Source organism: Magnolia sinica, chromosome 19, assembly GCF_029962835.1.
Source record: "Magnolia sinica isolate HGM2019 chromosome 19, MsV1, whole genome shotgun sequence".
Taxonomy (NCBI): Eukaryota; Viridiplantae; Streptophyta; class Magnoliopsida; order Magnoliales; family Magnoliaceae; genus Magnolia; species Magnolia sinica.
The window spans coordinates 18,081,649-18,096,646 of record NC_080591.1 but is presented as its reverse complement, the minus strand read 5'-3'; the positions used below and the strand labels follow the sequence as shown (position 1 = coordinate 18,096,646).

General features: G+C 41.7%; 1 non-coding gene across 1 annotated transcript; it reads left to right on the top strand.

Annotated features, from left to right (window-relative positions):
• The first annotated feature begins 10,097 nt into the window (after positions 1-10,097).
• LOC131235776 (small nucleolar RNA R71) lies at positions 10,098-10,204 on the top strand. Its single transcript, XR_009166297.1, has one exon. It is a non-coding gene; the product is annotated as a small nucleolar RNA R71 (small nucleolar RNA).
• The last annotated feature ends 4,794 nt before the right edge of the window (positions 10,205-14,998 follow it).

Sequence of the window (14,998 nt, the reverse complement as noted above, 5' to 3'; positions counted from 1 at the left end):
AAGTTATTGAGACCAACTTTAAAGTATATCCAGATATCAGGTGGGCCCCAGATTGATAATTCATGGGCTGATTGACAGTTGGACGACTTCCACAGGGATCCAATGGGTTGAAATTCGACGTGTACGGTTAATTTATGGTCCTAAGACCATATATGAAGTCTCGAGCCGAACTGATGGTGGGAACCCTGTGATCTTGTATTCTGGATGATTTTCGGGCCCGTTTAACATGAGTGGCCTGATTTTCTCGAATCTTTGGCATGTAAATCCGTCGATCTTGGTCCCTTGGAGTCCTTCCCTTACCTTGGTGACATCAGAGCGTTAAATCCACACTCTTAACATCCTTTTCAGTCACATGCTCGTAAATTCACCCTGCAGCACAAACACGATTTAAATAGGTCTTTAAACATTTTCATGGTCATAAATCCATGTAATAACTAGGGTCTAATATGAAATATTTGACCCTCAACAGAACCCCCAACCAGTATTTTGCTAGTCCCGAGGAAAGTATGCAAAAAATAAATTGAGAATTACAGGACAATTTCTATAAACTCAAGTAATTTTTGAAAACAATCCAGAAATAGAAGTCTAAGATTCGTGATTGTCGGCATTACTTTCTCCTGGATTTGAGTGTATAGTAGACTTCATAATCAAGTTCAAAATATTAATCCATCAATTAGAAAAAATTCTAAGCGTTGAGATCCATGGGTGTATAGTGTGTAATCTCAGCTTATCATCATTAAAATTCATTTCTCTATTTCAGAATATCATTGGTAACCACAAGAGAATTCATGATAACTAAAACCTAAACCAAAACTTGATTCATTCTTCCAGCTTTTGATGATTTTCACACTATGTCAACTTTTTAAGAGTAAAGCCAAGGAGGGAAAATGAATCCTCACCTATAGGGAGCAGACCCATGGTGAAGACTAGTTGCCCAACTTTTCCCAAATGTCAACCATGGGGTATCGAAGCTACACCTATAGGGAGCAAACTTATGGTGAAGTTCGTTCGCCCAACCCTTTCCGCAGGCAGCTATCTTGTAGCTGGGTATTTTCTTCTTTTTCTTTCATTCTTCTTATTGAATATGATAGACAAATTCCCAGGTTGGTTCCTTCCATGCTTAATGATCACCAAGTTACACTTCAATATTGAATTGAAACCGTAATGTGCAAGCAAGATGTGTCTTGTGAAATCATGACTCAATCAATGTTTAAAACCTCTAAATATGGATTAATAGTTCAAACATAATTGTGAAATCTAACAAATAGCTGAATCCAAGAGTCATAAATTTCCAACATCACTTATCTTATAATTCTAAATCCAAGATGGCCGTCAAAATCACTTTGAATTCATATAAAATTCCAGAAAAATTTAAAAATTTTCACAAATTTCGCGCTTAAAACCAAGAAAACACCGATTAGGAGACCTAATCTCCCACCCCAACCTAAAATCTACATTGTCCTTAATGTAAAAGATATATGAGCATGTAATGCACATGGGATAATGAAAGTAAACGAGAAGTGATGGGAAGATAATACCCAGATGAAGGAATCAAGAAGCTTTTCCACAAAGATCTCAGCATGAAAGCAAGTCAGCACAAGAGAGAAACCAACAAAAGCAACTATCCTAAAACAACGTAGAAAGCAAATTAACTTAGAACAACATAAAGCAAACTACCCTAGTCCTATGAAAATAGGAAACCTACCTATACCTCCATTAGGCTAGGAGATCAATCCTGGTAAACAGGATCGGTCAGAGGTATGGACATATCCTCTGCGTCAAATTTCTTGACAAATGGCTTTAGTCGATGACCATTTACTTTAAACTCCTTACCATTGTCAGGATCTCTTATCTCAACGGCCCCATGAGGATACGCAGTGACCACAATATAAGGGCCAGTCCAACGAGATCGAAGCTTACCTGGAAAGAGATGTAATCGAGAATTATACAAAAGGACTTTCTGACTAGGTGTGAATGATTTTCGTAGAATACGTTGGTCATAAAACGCCTTCATTCTGGCCTTATAAATTCTCGAGTTCTCGTATGCATCGTTCCGAATTTCTTCGAGTTCATTCAACTGAAGTTTGCGTAACGAGCCAGCGTTGTCCAGATTGAAATTCAATTTTTTTTATTGCCCAGTAGGATCTATGTTCCAACTCCACAGGCAAGTGGCAAGCCTTTCCATAGACAAGTCTAAAGGGAGACATTCCAATAGGGGTTTTAAACGCAGTACGGTAGGCCCATAAGGCATCAGTCAATCGGATTGATCAATCCTTACGGTCAGGGTTAACCGTTTTCTCCAAAATGTGTTTGATCTCCCTACTGAAAATCTCAACTTGCCCACTTGTCTGTGGATGATATGGAGTGCTCACCTTATGAGAGATATTATATTTCTTCATTAAACTCTCGAATGGCCTATTACAAAAGTGTGAGCCCCCATCACTAATGATAGCTTGAGGTGTTCCGAATCGGGAAAGGATGTTCTCTTTTAGTAATTTAATGACCGTGCGATGGTCATTATTCCGACACGGAATCGCTTCAACCCATTTAGTGACATAATCTACACCGAGCAAAATATAAGATTTCCAAAAGATTGGGGGAATGGTCCCATGAAATCAATGCCCCAGCAATCAAATGCCTCGATGATAAGAATGAGGTTCAAGGGCATCATATTTCGACTGGACAACGCTCCCAATTTCTGACAACACTCACAAGCTTTGCAAAACTCATGAGTGTCCCTGAACATAGTGGGCTAGTTAAAGCCACACTACAAAATCTTGGCTTTGGTCTTTTTGGCAGAAAAGTGACCACCACAGGCCTATGAATGATAGAAAGAGTTGACACTCTGATGCTCAACATTTGGCACACATCTCTTTAAGATTTGGTCTGGGCAATATTTAAATAAATATGGATCATCCCAGAAAAAGTTGCGCACCTTGGTGAAAAATTGCTTCTTATCTTGTGCAGTCCAATGTGTCGGTATGTAACCTGTGGCAAGATAATTAGCAATATCAGCAAACCAAGGTAAATGAGAGACTCTAAATAGTTGTTCATCAAGAAACATATCATTGATATGGGTCGCCCCAAGGGAATCAGAGGTTTTAAGGCGAGAAAGGTGATCGGCCACTACGTTCTCTACTCCCTTTTTATCTTTAATTTTCAAATCAAATTCTTGGAGTAGAATGATCCATCTTATCAGGCGGGGCTTAGAATCATTCTTAGAAAGAAGATAGTTAAGTGCCGCATGATCTGTGTAGATAATGATCTTGGATCCGATCAGGTGGGACATAAATTTGTCCAAAGCGAACACTACAGCTTCCTGACGTCATAAACATAAAAAAAGGAAAGGAGAACAGGCTCAAAGCTATTACAAACCCATTGTAATTTCAGTCACAACAAACCATTAAAGACTAAAAACATACCCTTAATAATCAAACTAAAATTAAAATCAGTTCATAAATTTAAATTAAATTAAAAGCATAAACTAGAGTTTCCCATCTCGCTACAAGCTTCACCTCTTAGCCCTAGCTAAGAGGTTTAGCCACACATAAACATAATGAGGCTAATCTCAATTAAACATAAGGAAAATAAAGAAACCACTTATCTCTCTCTCTTTCTTCCCACTCTCCAAGCAGATCTGATGCTCTCAGCCGAGATTGGATCAATCCTTTTCTCTCTCTTCATGTTCCCTTTTATAGACAAAAGAAAGCTAGGCCGGTGGAATGGAGTGCGTCACAAGAGGCTGGAGTCGGTGGAATGGAGTGCGTCACAAGAGGCTGGAGTCGGTGGCCTCTTTAACACAGAAGAATCTGCATGCGAAAGGAAACGTAACTCACTTGTGTTTGGCCCGAATCTTGGGACGATGGAGTAGCTGATTTCGAGATCTGAGCCGTTCAGACTCCTTGGTGACGGAAGTCAACCCATAGGAAGACTTTGAACGGTTCAGATCAACGAACCGATCATGATCTTGATCGTGGAACGGCCTGGAAGTCCCAGTTTTTTCGGACGCGGAAAACAGGGCCTGCGTAAGATGGGTTTGCTGTTGAAGTTGGTGGGGCCCACTTCGATTTTGTTTTGAGAAATCCATTCCGTCCACCGGATTCCTCTCGAAATTTCTGTCAGAAATGACCGCTTTTGGATTGCTTTTGCTGCGGTCCACTGAATTAGTCATGTTGTAATTGTTTTGAACGTTGCAGGGCAGTCCGTTTGTGGTCGCTGTAGCTAGCACGTGCGCATGCAGGATTACACACGGTCAACATATTTTTGACCTTTTTTTTACCCCTCTACATGATGGATGGATCAGATTGATCATATGGGCCATGATGATGGCCCATCGGCTTCCGCAAAGAGGCCCCACGCAATCTGACCACGTACAGAGTAATGATAGTTGCCGTTTTTGAAGGGGATACGGGTCTAAGACGGTTTGACCGTCTTGGATTTTCCATGCATATCTGGTGCACTTGTGCACTGTGCACACTCAAATCAGGTGGGGTCCATGGTGATGATAATGAGAGATCCGATCCGTCCATCCCTTTTTCTCATCTCATTTAGGCTATTGAGACCAATTTTGAAGTATATCCAGGTATCAAGTGGGCCCCAGATTGATAATTCATGGGTTGATTGACCGTTGGGCCACTTTCACAGGGATCCAAGGGCTGAAATTCTACATGTATGGTTAATTTATGGTCCTAAGACCATATATGAAGTCTCGAGCCGAACTGATGGTGGGAACCCTGTGATCTTGCATTCTGGATGATTTTCGGGCCCGTTTAACATGAGTGGCCTGATTTTCTCGAATCTCTGGCGTGTAAATCCGTCGATCTTGATCCCTTGGAGTCCTTTCCTTACCTTGGTGACATCAGAGCATTAAATCCACACTCGTAACATCCTTTTCAGTCACATGCTCGTAAATTCACCCTGCAGCACAAACACGATTTAAATAGGCCTTTAAACATTTTCATGGTCATAAATCTATGTAATAACTAGGGTCTAATATGCAATATTTGACCCTTAACAGCCTCTACTTAGCACCTCAGTCAAGAGAATAAATAAACTCGGGGAGATTGGATCACCCTTACGCAATCCCCTTGTCGATTTGAATAAGCCTGACATATCACCATTAATCAGCACCGAAAACCAGCAATTTACCCAACAATTTTCGATAAGCATTATCCATTGATCACTGAAACCAAAACGATACAAAACCTACTTGAGGAATCCCCAATTCACTCTATCATAAGCTTTGTCCATGTCTAACTTCAGCACTATATTCCCACCCCTGACGTTTCTGTTTAGCTCCCTGAATAACTCCTGTGACAAAGCAATGTTCTCTCCTATTACTCAGCCCCTGACAAAAGCGCCTTGTTCAGGGGAGATCAACAAAGGAAGAACCTGGCTGAGCCGTGTCGCCAAAATTTTCACAAAAATCTTGTAAAAACAGTTACATAAACTAACCGGACGGTAATCAGCGAAACGCTTACGTGCGGGGGATTTCAGAATGAGATAGATAAGAGAAGTCATGACTGACCTAGGCAGCCTTCCCCCTTGAAAGAAAAATTCCACCGCCCTATGAATGGCCGAACCCACAACTTCCCAGCAGGAAAGAAAAAAACTAGATGAGAACCCATCAGGGCCAGCCGCACTATCCACTGGGATCGATGAAACCGCCTACCGCACTTCGTCCATTGTTGGCAGCTCCACCAGCATTCTGTTTTGATTAATTGTAATCAGCTGTGGAATGAGATTGAACAGATCCTTGTTCACTCCCCAAGTATAGGGTTGTGATGTAGTAATAAACTTGGTAAGACCGAGGTCGAATCCACAGGGACTGAAACTCGTACGTGATCTGAAACTAACTAGATATAGAACTAGGAAAAAGATGTAATCTAAATCCAATGTAAATTGATGAATAATGGTGAGAGATTAATCTAAACTTAAGAAATTCAGAGGAAGGAAACTAGGGATTCAGAGGATCCACTTGTAGAGATCAAGGAGATCTTATGCCTGCTAAAAAAAACATGGAAATCAACTAGACTTCCTTTGATATAGTTTTCAAGAGATGAAATGTATATGAATTAGAATGGATTCCATCACCAAACCATGCCTAGGAGACAAAGTAAACAACAGAATTAAACTAATTACCAACCAACCAACAATGTATGAAGATCAGGAAGGGTACTGTCATCCTACCATGCCCATGGAATAATGATGAACAACAGGGCTTTCTGACTTCAGAAACATAAAAAGGGGAAAGAAATACTCAAAGCCATTGCAAACCCATTGTAATTTCAGTCACAACAGACCATTAAAGACTAAGAAAAATATTCCTTTAATAATCAACTAAAATCAAATTCAGTTTATGAACTTTAAATTAAAGGCACAAAATAGAATCTCCCATCTCACTACAGGCTTCACCTCTTAGCCCTAGCTAAGGGGTTTAGCCAACCCTAAACATGATTAGCAAATCCCAAAAAAAAGAAAACATACGTCCAAAGGAAAAAAAAGGAAAAAATACCCTTTGATTCCCAGCCTTCTCTCTCCACTTCCCGTTCCCTGCTTCTCTCCCACGGCTGCCTTTCTTGTTTCCAAAAAAAAACTCTTTTTTTTTCTTTCCCACCCCTCTTCTCTCTCTTATATCTTATGGTTCGGTGGAGAGGTCTCCTGAGTCAGAAAAGAATCCTCTTTTTGAAAACTTCCTGCGGAGACTTTACGCAGCCAGAAAATAATTCACAGCTGGAAGCTTGAACGGCTTGCGGTCGAACTCAACCCGTGTTTTCGCGCTCTGAATGGACCGATCGGAATATCTAAACCGTTCAGTCCTCTTGAACCTGGTCGGCCATACCTGGAGATTCATTTGGATGGTCCAGATGGACGGACCGACTCTGTCCATGCTTGCAAAGTGGCCCGCAGCGGCCGGGCTTTTCGCTGTGCGTGAACAGGCCTACAGACGGATCGCCGTTGGACTCTCGGTGCGGTCCACTTCATTTATCCTTTACAAAATCCATGCCGTCCACCGGGTTCTTCTCGAAAAACTGTTTGGGAAGGGACAGATTTGGATTCAAAATGCAGTGGCCCATGAGATCTTTGCTTCTACCATTCATTCTGCGTTTGATCACATCCTTCTTGTGTGTGCATGCATGGTCGCAGATGATCACCATGGATACGGTAAAACTTCTGCTCTGGACGCAATGGACGGTCAGGATCAAGCATTTGGAGCACAATGGTGGCCCACCGAATTTCGTTCGCAGTCTCTGTTTCATACCAAAAACAGAGTTTCTGTTTTTCAAGAGGAGATGGTCCCTGTGTTGCCATGCACGTCTTAGTGCAAAAAGTGTACTATGTACAATGTATGATGATTATGAGAAATCCACACCATCCATCTTGTTTCCCATTTCATTTGAGCCATGGGGGCCGAAGTTAAAGAGTATCTGGACAGTGGGTGGGCCCCAAATCAGGGTTTTATGGACTGATCTGTTAGTTCAGCCACTTTCACGAGGATCCAATGGCTGAAATTTGACGTGTACGGTTAGTTTTGGTCCTCGAGCCATGAAGACCTCTAGATATTGCCCTACCATATCAGAAAAGATACTAAGCATACATCGCTGAAAGGTGGCAGGGGCATTACATAGTCCGAATGGCATCCTTCGATAGGCAAAGGTGCCGTAGGGACATGTAAATGTGGTCTTTTCATGGTCTTCAGGGGCTATCTCTATCTGGTCGTAGCCCGAATACCCGTCAAGGAAACTGTAATAGGAATGACTAGCTAACCTTTCCAGGATCTGATCAATGAATGGTAAAGAAAAGTGGTCTTTCCTCGTGACGGCATTCAACTTCCTGTAGTCAATGCACATTCTCCAACCAGTAGTGACTCTAGTTGGCACGAGTTCATTATTAGCATTGGCTACGATGGTGATTCCGGACTTCTTAGGGACCACTTGAGTTGGACTCACCCATTGACTATCAGATATAGGGTATATAATACCCACGTCCAATAGTTTAAGAACCTCAGCTTTAACCACTTCCTTCATGTTTGGATTTAGTCTATGTTGTGGTTGTCGAGCGGTTTTTGCATTATCCTCAAGATATATGCGGTGAGTACAAATCGAGGGATCGATTCCCTTGAGGTCCGCTATCGTCCATCCTAGGGTTCCTTTATGCTCAATGAGAGTAGATATGAGCATACTCTCCTGTTCTTTCTCCAGGTGGGCAGAGATCACCACCGGATATGTCTCATCTTGACCTAAATAGGCATATTTCAAATCAGAGGACAAAGGTTTTAGGTCAAGCTTCGGCGGCTTGAGGTTAAACGGTAGAGGCACTACATCGGTTTGTGGCAATTCTTCAAATTGTGGCCTCCACCGGTTAACTTCAAGTACCGGTGCAGTATCAAGCAAGGCGCACGTCTCCCTAATCATGTCATCATCAAAATCATAGGAGTGGGCCAAACACGACTCTAGATGGTAGGAAGATAAGGTTAGAGGTGTCGTATCTTCCACGAAAGAGTCAATCATGTTAATGTTGTGGAAATCGTCATCATCCTCTAAGTTTCTGCCGTTATTGAAAAAGATGTTTGACTTCAATGTCATATTTCCAAAAGACATAGTCATGACACCATTCCTGCAATTGATAATTGCATTTGAAGTGGCAAGGAATGGGCGGCCAAGAATGACGGGGATCTGAGTGCTTATGTTATTGATGGGTTCGGTGTCCAGGATGATAAAATCTACAGGGTAGTAAAATCTATCAACTTGGACCAACACATCCTCGATTATCCCTCTTGGTACACGAACAGAGCGATCAGCAAGTTGTAGTGTGGTTAGGGTGGGTTTTAATTCACCCAAACCTAACTGTTTGTATACCGAGTAGGGAATCAGATTGACGCTCGCTCCTAAGTCAAGAAGTGCGTGATCAATTCGATGGTTCCCGATTATGCATGATATGGTTGGGCTACCGGGATCTTTGAATTTCTGTGGCACGTCTTGCTTTACGATAGCACTCACTTTCTCAGTTAAGAAAACTTTCTTTTGAATACTTTGCCGTCTTTTGGTCGTGCATAAGTCTTTCAGAAATTTGGCATATGAAGGAATCTGTTTCACGACATCAAGTAGAGGAATGTTGACTTTCACTTGTTTCAACACCTCTAGGATATCATGAGAGTTAGAGAGAGGTTTTGGTGAGATCAACCGTTGGGGGAACGGAGCAACTGGCTTCTTTAGAAGTTTCGGTTCTAATTTTTGTGGGGCATCACTAGATCCATCATTGTTGTCCTCTTCTGGTTCTTGAGGCTTTTCGGGCCTAACCGGAAGAGTTTTATCAATGATCTTTCCACTCCTAAGAGTGGTGATGGATTTAGAGTGCCCCATCTAATTTGAAGAGTTGAGATTATTAATCTCGTACTGCGGTTTAGGATTGGGGAGAGGTTGTGCAGGAAGCATCACCTTTTCTATAACCGTCATACGAGAATCTATCTTTTGATAAAATCTGTAATTCCCCGCATTGCCTGAGCCAGCTCTTGTATGGAATTTTGAACCGGTTCCTCTTGAGGTTTCACTTGATTTGGATTTTGATTGAAGAAACCTTGAGGAGTAGCCGTTTGTCCATTCCTCCAACTAAAGTTTGGATGATTTTTCCAACTAGGATTGTATGTATTGGAGTTAAGTCCAGTAAAAGGTCATTGATAGTTGTTTACGGCATTAGCTTGTTCATTCAACACTCCTCGAAAGGCGGGTATTGTAGGACAATTTTCAGTTGTATGAATATTGCAATCACAGATGCCGCAAACAATTTCATTAACCTTATCCTTCTTTCCTTCCATGGCCTCAACTTTCCTTATGAGCGTAGTCACTTTACACTTGAGATCATCCTCTTCTTTCAAGAGATATAATCCACCTTTCTCCTTTAATTGATTCGACCTAGACGTGGTGTTCAACTTTGGGTAATAGTCCCATGATTGTGTTTTTTCAGCAAGACTATCGAGGTAATCCTATACCTCGTCAACATCTTTATTAATGAACTCTCCATTACACATTGTCTCGACCATTTGGTGCATGGAAGATGTCAGTCCATCGTAGAAAAAATTTGTAACGCGCCACATTTCAAATCCGTGTTGTGGGCATGAACTGACCAAATCTTTGAACATTTCCCAACATTGGAAGAATGTTTCATCTTCCTTTTGGGCAAAGTTCATGATTGCTTTTCTGAGGGTAATCGTTTTATGATGTGGGAAGAATTTTTTTATGAATTCCCTCTGCATGTCGTTCCATGTGCCAATGGATCTAGGACGCAGTGAATGTAACCACGTCTTAGCTTTCTCTTTTAAGGAAAAAGGAAAGAGTTTCAGCTTAATTGTATCCTCAGATACATTAGGAAAACATAATGTAGATATAATCTCATCGAACTCTTTCAAATGTAAATATGGACTCTCTGATTCAAGTCCATGGAATTTGAGAAGGAGTTGGATAACTCTTGGCTTGATGTCCATTTGTCCTGTGTTCTCAGGAAAAATCATGCATGAGGGCGTACTCACTCCTGCCGGTTGTAGATAATCTCGTAAAGTACGAGGCGGGGGTGCCTGATGCACCTCATTCTCATCTTGGGTATCCTCCACCCTGGGTGGAAGTAGCGGAGGTTGGTCTTCAGCCATAACTTCAATTAACTCAGGGGATTTCGAGTGGTGTCTAGTCCTGCGATGGATAGTCAACCCCTCAACCAATCCTCCTTCAGCCAAGAGACGTCGAGTGTTGTCACGGGCCCACTTGGGCATGAAACACTCGCAGCCCTCAATCAAATTCAAAGCCTAATCTTAAGAAAGAAAAGAAAATCTAAAAAGAAGGAGAGAGAGAGTTGGAAAGAAATTACCAAATTGAAGCCCCTAAGTTAAGGATCTGTAAAAGAAAAAAAACAAGTCAGTTCTAAAGAGAATGTCTAGAATTAGAAAACCCTTAAAAAGGAAGAAAGTCCTAAACTAGAAAGTAAATTAAAAAGAGATACGAAAAATAGAAAGTAGAGAGGAAGCTTACTAAATTGGAAATTTCTATTCTAAAGGCCTACAAAATAGGAAGGTTAGTTTCTAAACAAAAATTTTAAGAATAAATTAGGAAACAAAATTCGATTCTAAAAGAGTTAAAATTAGAAAGTAACAAGAGAGGAAAGTTTCTAAAAATAAACTACTTCCTAAAAATAGAAAAATACTAGAATTAAAAATTTTCAAAAATTAAACCCTAATTCTAAAAAGTAGAAAAAGTAGAGAGATTAGGAAGGAATTACCAATTTAGAAACTTTATGTCAGGATCCTATAAAACAGGGGAAACAGGTTAGTTCTAGAAATCAAATAAAAGTCTACAACTAAAGTTAGTCAAATTCTAATCTTAAATTAATTCTAAACCTAATTAATTTCAGAAAATCGCAACCGTCAGTCCCCGACAACGGTGCCAAAAACTTGTTCACTCCCCAAGTATAGGGTTGTGATGTAGTAATAAACTCGGTAAGACTAAGGTCGAATTCACAGGGACTGAAACTCGTACGTGATCTGAAACTAACTAGATATAGAACTAGCAAAAAGATATAATCTAAATCCAATGTAAATTGATGAATAATGGTGAGAGATTAATCTAAACTTAAAAAATTTAGAGGAAGGAAACTAAGGATTCAGAGGATCCACTTGTAGAGATCAGGGAGATCTTATGCCTGCTAAAAAAAACATGAAAATCAACTAGACTTCCTTTGATATAGTTTTCAAGAGATGAAAGGTATATAAATTAGAATGGATTCCATCACCAAACCATGCCCAGGAGACAGAGTAAACAACAGAATTAAACTAATTACTAACCAACCAACAATGTATGAAGATCAGGAAGGGTACTGTCATCCTACCATGCCCATGGAACAATGATGAACAACAGAGCTTTCTGACTTCAGAAACATAAAAAGGGAAAAGAAATACTCAAAGCCATTGCAAACCCATTGTAATTTCAGTCACAACAGACCATTAAAGACTAAGAAAAATATTCCTTTAATAATCAACTAAAATCAAATTCAGTTTATGAACTTTAAATTAAAGGCACAAAATAGAATCTCCCAGCTCACTACAGGCTTCACCTCTTAGCCCTAGGTAAGGGGTTTAGCCAACGCTAAACATGATTAGTAAATCTCAAAAGAAAGAAAACATACGTCCAAAGCAAAAAAAGGAAAAAATACCCTTTGATTCCCAGCCTTCTCTCTCCACTTCCCGTTCCCTGCTTCTCTCCCACGGCTGCCTTTCTTGTTTCCAAAAAAAAAAACTCTTTTTTTTTTCTTTCCCACCCCTCTTCTCTCTCTTATATCTTATGGTCTGGTGGAGAGGTCTCCTGAGTTAGAAAAGAATCCTCTTTTTGAAAACTTCCTGCGGAGACTTTACGCAGCCAAAAAACAATTCACAGCCGGAAGCTTGAACGACTTGCTGTCAAACTCAACCCGTGTTTTCGCGCTCTGAACAGACCGATCGGAATATCTAAACCGTTCAGTCCTCTTGAACCTGGTTGGCCATACCTGGAGATTCATTTGGATGGTCCAGATGGACGGACCGACTCTGTCCATGCTTGCAAAGTGGCCCGCAGCGGCCGGGCTTTTCGCTGTGTGTGAACAGGCCTGCAGACGGATCGCCGCTGGACTCTCGGTGCGGTCCACTTCATTTATCCTTTACAAAATCCATGCCGTCCACCGGGTTCTTCTCGAAAAACCGTTTGGGAAGGGACAGATTTGGATTCAAAACGCAGTGGCCCATGAGATCTTTGCTTCTACCATTCATTCTGCGTTTGATCACATCCTTCTTGTGTGTGCATGCATGGTCGCAGATGATCACCATGGATACGGTAAAACTTCTGCTCTGGACGCAATGGATTGTCAGAATCAAGCGTTTGGAGCATAATGGTGGCCCACCGAATTTCGTCCGCAGTCTCTGTTTCATACCAGAAACAGAGTTTCTGTTTTTGAAGAGGAGACAGTCCTTGTGTTGCCATGCACGTCTTAGTGCAAAAAGTGTACTATGTACACTATATGATGATTATGAGAAATTCACACCATCCATCTTGTTCCCCATTTCATTTGAACCGTAGGGGCCGAAGTTAAAGAGTACTTGGACAGCGGGTGGGCCCCAAATTAGGGTTTTATGGACTGATCTGTTAGTTCAGCCACTTTCATGAGGATCCAATGGCTGAAATTTGACATGTACGGTTAGTTTTTAGTCCTCGAGCCATGTATAAAGTTTCAAGCCAAACAGATGATGGAAACCCAGTGATCTTGCATTCTGGCTGACTTTCAGGCCGCTTGAGCTTCAGTTTCTCAATTTTCGCGGATCCCTGGCGTGTAATTCCGTCGATCTTGGTCCCCTAGAGTCTGTCCCTTGCCTTGGTGCATTCTGAACATTAAATTCGTGCTTTTAGCATCCCGATCCAGTCTCAGCTCGCAATTCCACCTTGCAACACAAACATGATTAAAATGGGCTATTCAACGGTACCATGTTTATAAATCCAAGCAATAACTGGGTCTGATATGCAATATTTGACCCTCAAAAATCCTCATCCAACTGACAAGGAGTAGCTATAAACTGTTTCTCCAAAAACTCAACCGCCGCTGCTTTCACCTCTTCGGGACTGTCCGCCAAATGGCCAGAATCTAGCTCCACTTTACTATGATAGACCGCCTCTGACGTTCCGTAGTCGTAGCATGAAAGAAATGCATGTTTCTGTCCCCCTCCGCGAGCCAGTCCACCCTTGCATTCTGTTTCCAAAAAATTTCCTACTTTAGCTCCAGCCCCTCGAGAGTGGCCGCAGCAGTTCGATCTTGAATAAGCTTCTGGGCCTGATCTGACGAGGCAGGAAAATCCTGCAAGCGCCCCTCCAAATCCGTCAGAAGAAGTTCCGTGGACTTAATCTGCTCAAAAATATTCCCGAAGACCTCCCGGTTCCATTTCTTTAGCTCCACTTTCACCTGCTTTAGCTTCATGAGAACATTGAAAATAAGGTGACTGGATTCGACATTATCCCAATCCAATCTGACCACCCTTAGAAAAGATTCTTCCTGCGTCCACATGCATTGAAAGCGAAAAGGCTTGGGCTCGCCAATCTGTTGCTTTGGGCATGTCAGAAGAATAGGAGCGTGATCCGCCTGTATCCGGGGCAAATGGGAGACGTAGAAATGCGGGAACAATGACGCCCGGGTGACATTAATGAGAACTCTGTCTAGCCTTGCCCAAACTCGAGAAATCCCAGACTGATTGTTGCTCCAAGTGAACATACTTCCTGTAAAACTAGCATCCTGTAAACCTGCTACATTCACAGCATCCACAAAATCTAAGGAGGAGACCCTGTCAGCTGGTCTTTTGCTTCGCCTTTCCGAGTCATCCATGGTTGCGTTAAAATCACCATAGACAGCCCAGGGACCTTGTACAGAGCCTGAGATGTTAGCAAGATCAGACCAGAGCGTTCTTCTTAAAATCCTGGCGCACCTAGCATACACAAACGTAATATACAAAAGGGAGGAACAATTTTGTAGGGAAATAGCAGTTGAAACACATTGGTCAGATTTGAAAAGCACAACAAAGAAATGGGAGACTTAAAGAAAATCCATATCTTGCCCCCCAGCTCGCCATTGGAGCAGGAAGAGTGAAAACCAAGCGTAAGCCCCGTCCAGACTCTATTCTCCTCACCCAGCATCGACTCTAGAAGAGCCACCACCCAAGGATCATGATTCTTGATCAACCTTCTCGCAGTCCACAGAGATCACTGGTTCCCAATCCCTTAGACGTTCCACACGAAGATGTTATCCATCAGTCACACACCCTGTATTCACAACCCTTCTCTTTAACCTACGAAGCCTTGATTCCCAGTTGCCCTTAGAATATAAAATTCTGTGTCTTTTATACTTCCCCACCCTTATCTGAGTGTCGGAACTGTTATACTTCGCTGTAGGGCCTGTTGAAGTTGAGACCTGATAATGTTCCTCCGAGCCCGATTCGTCTCCC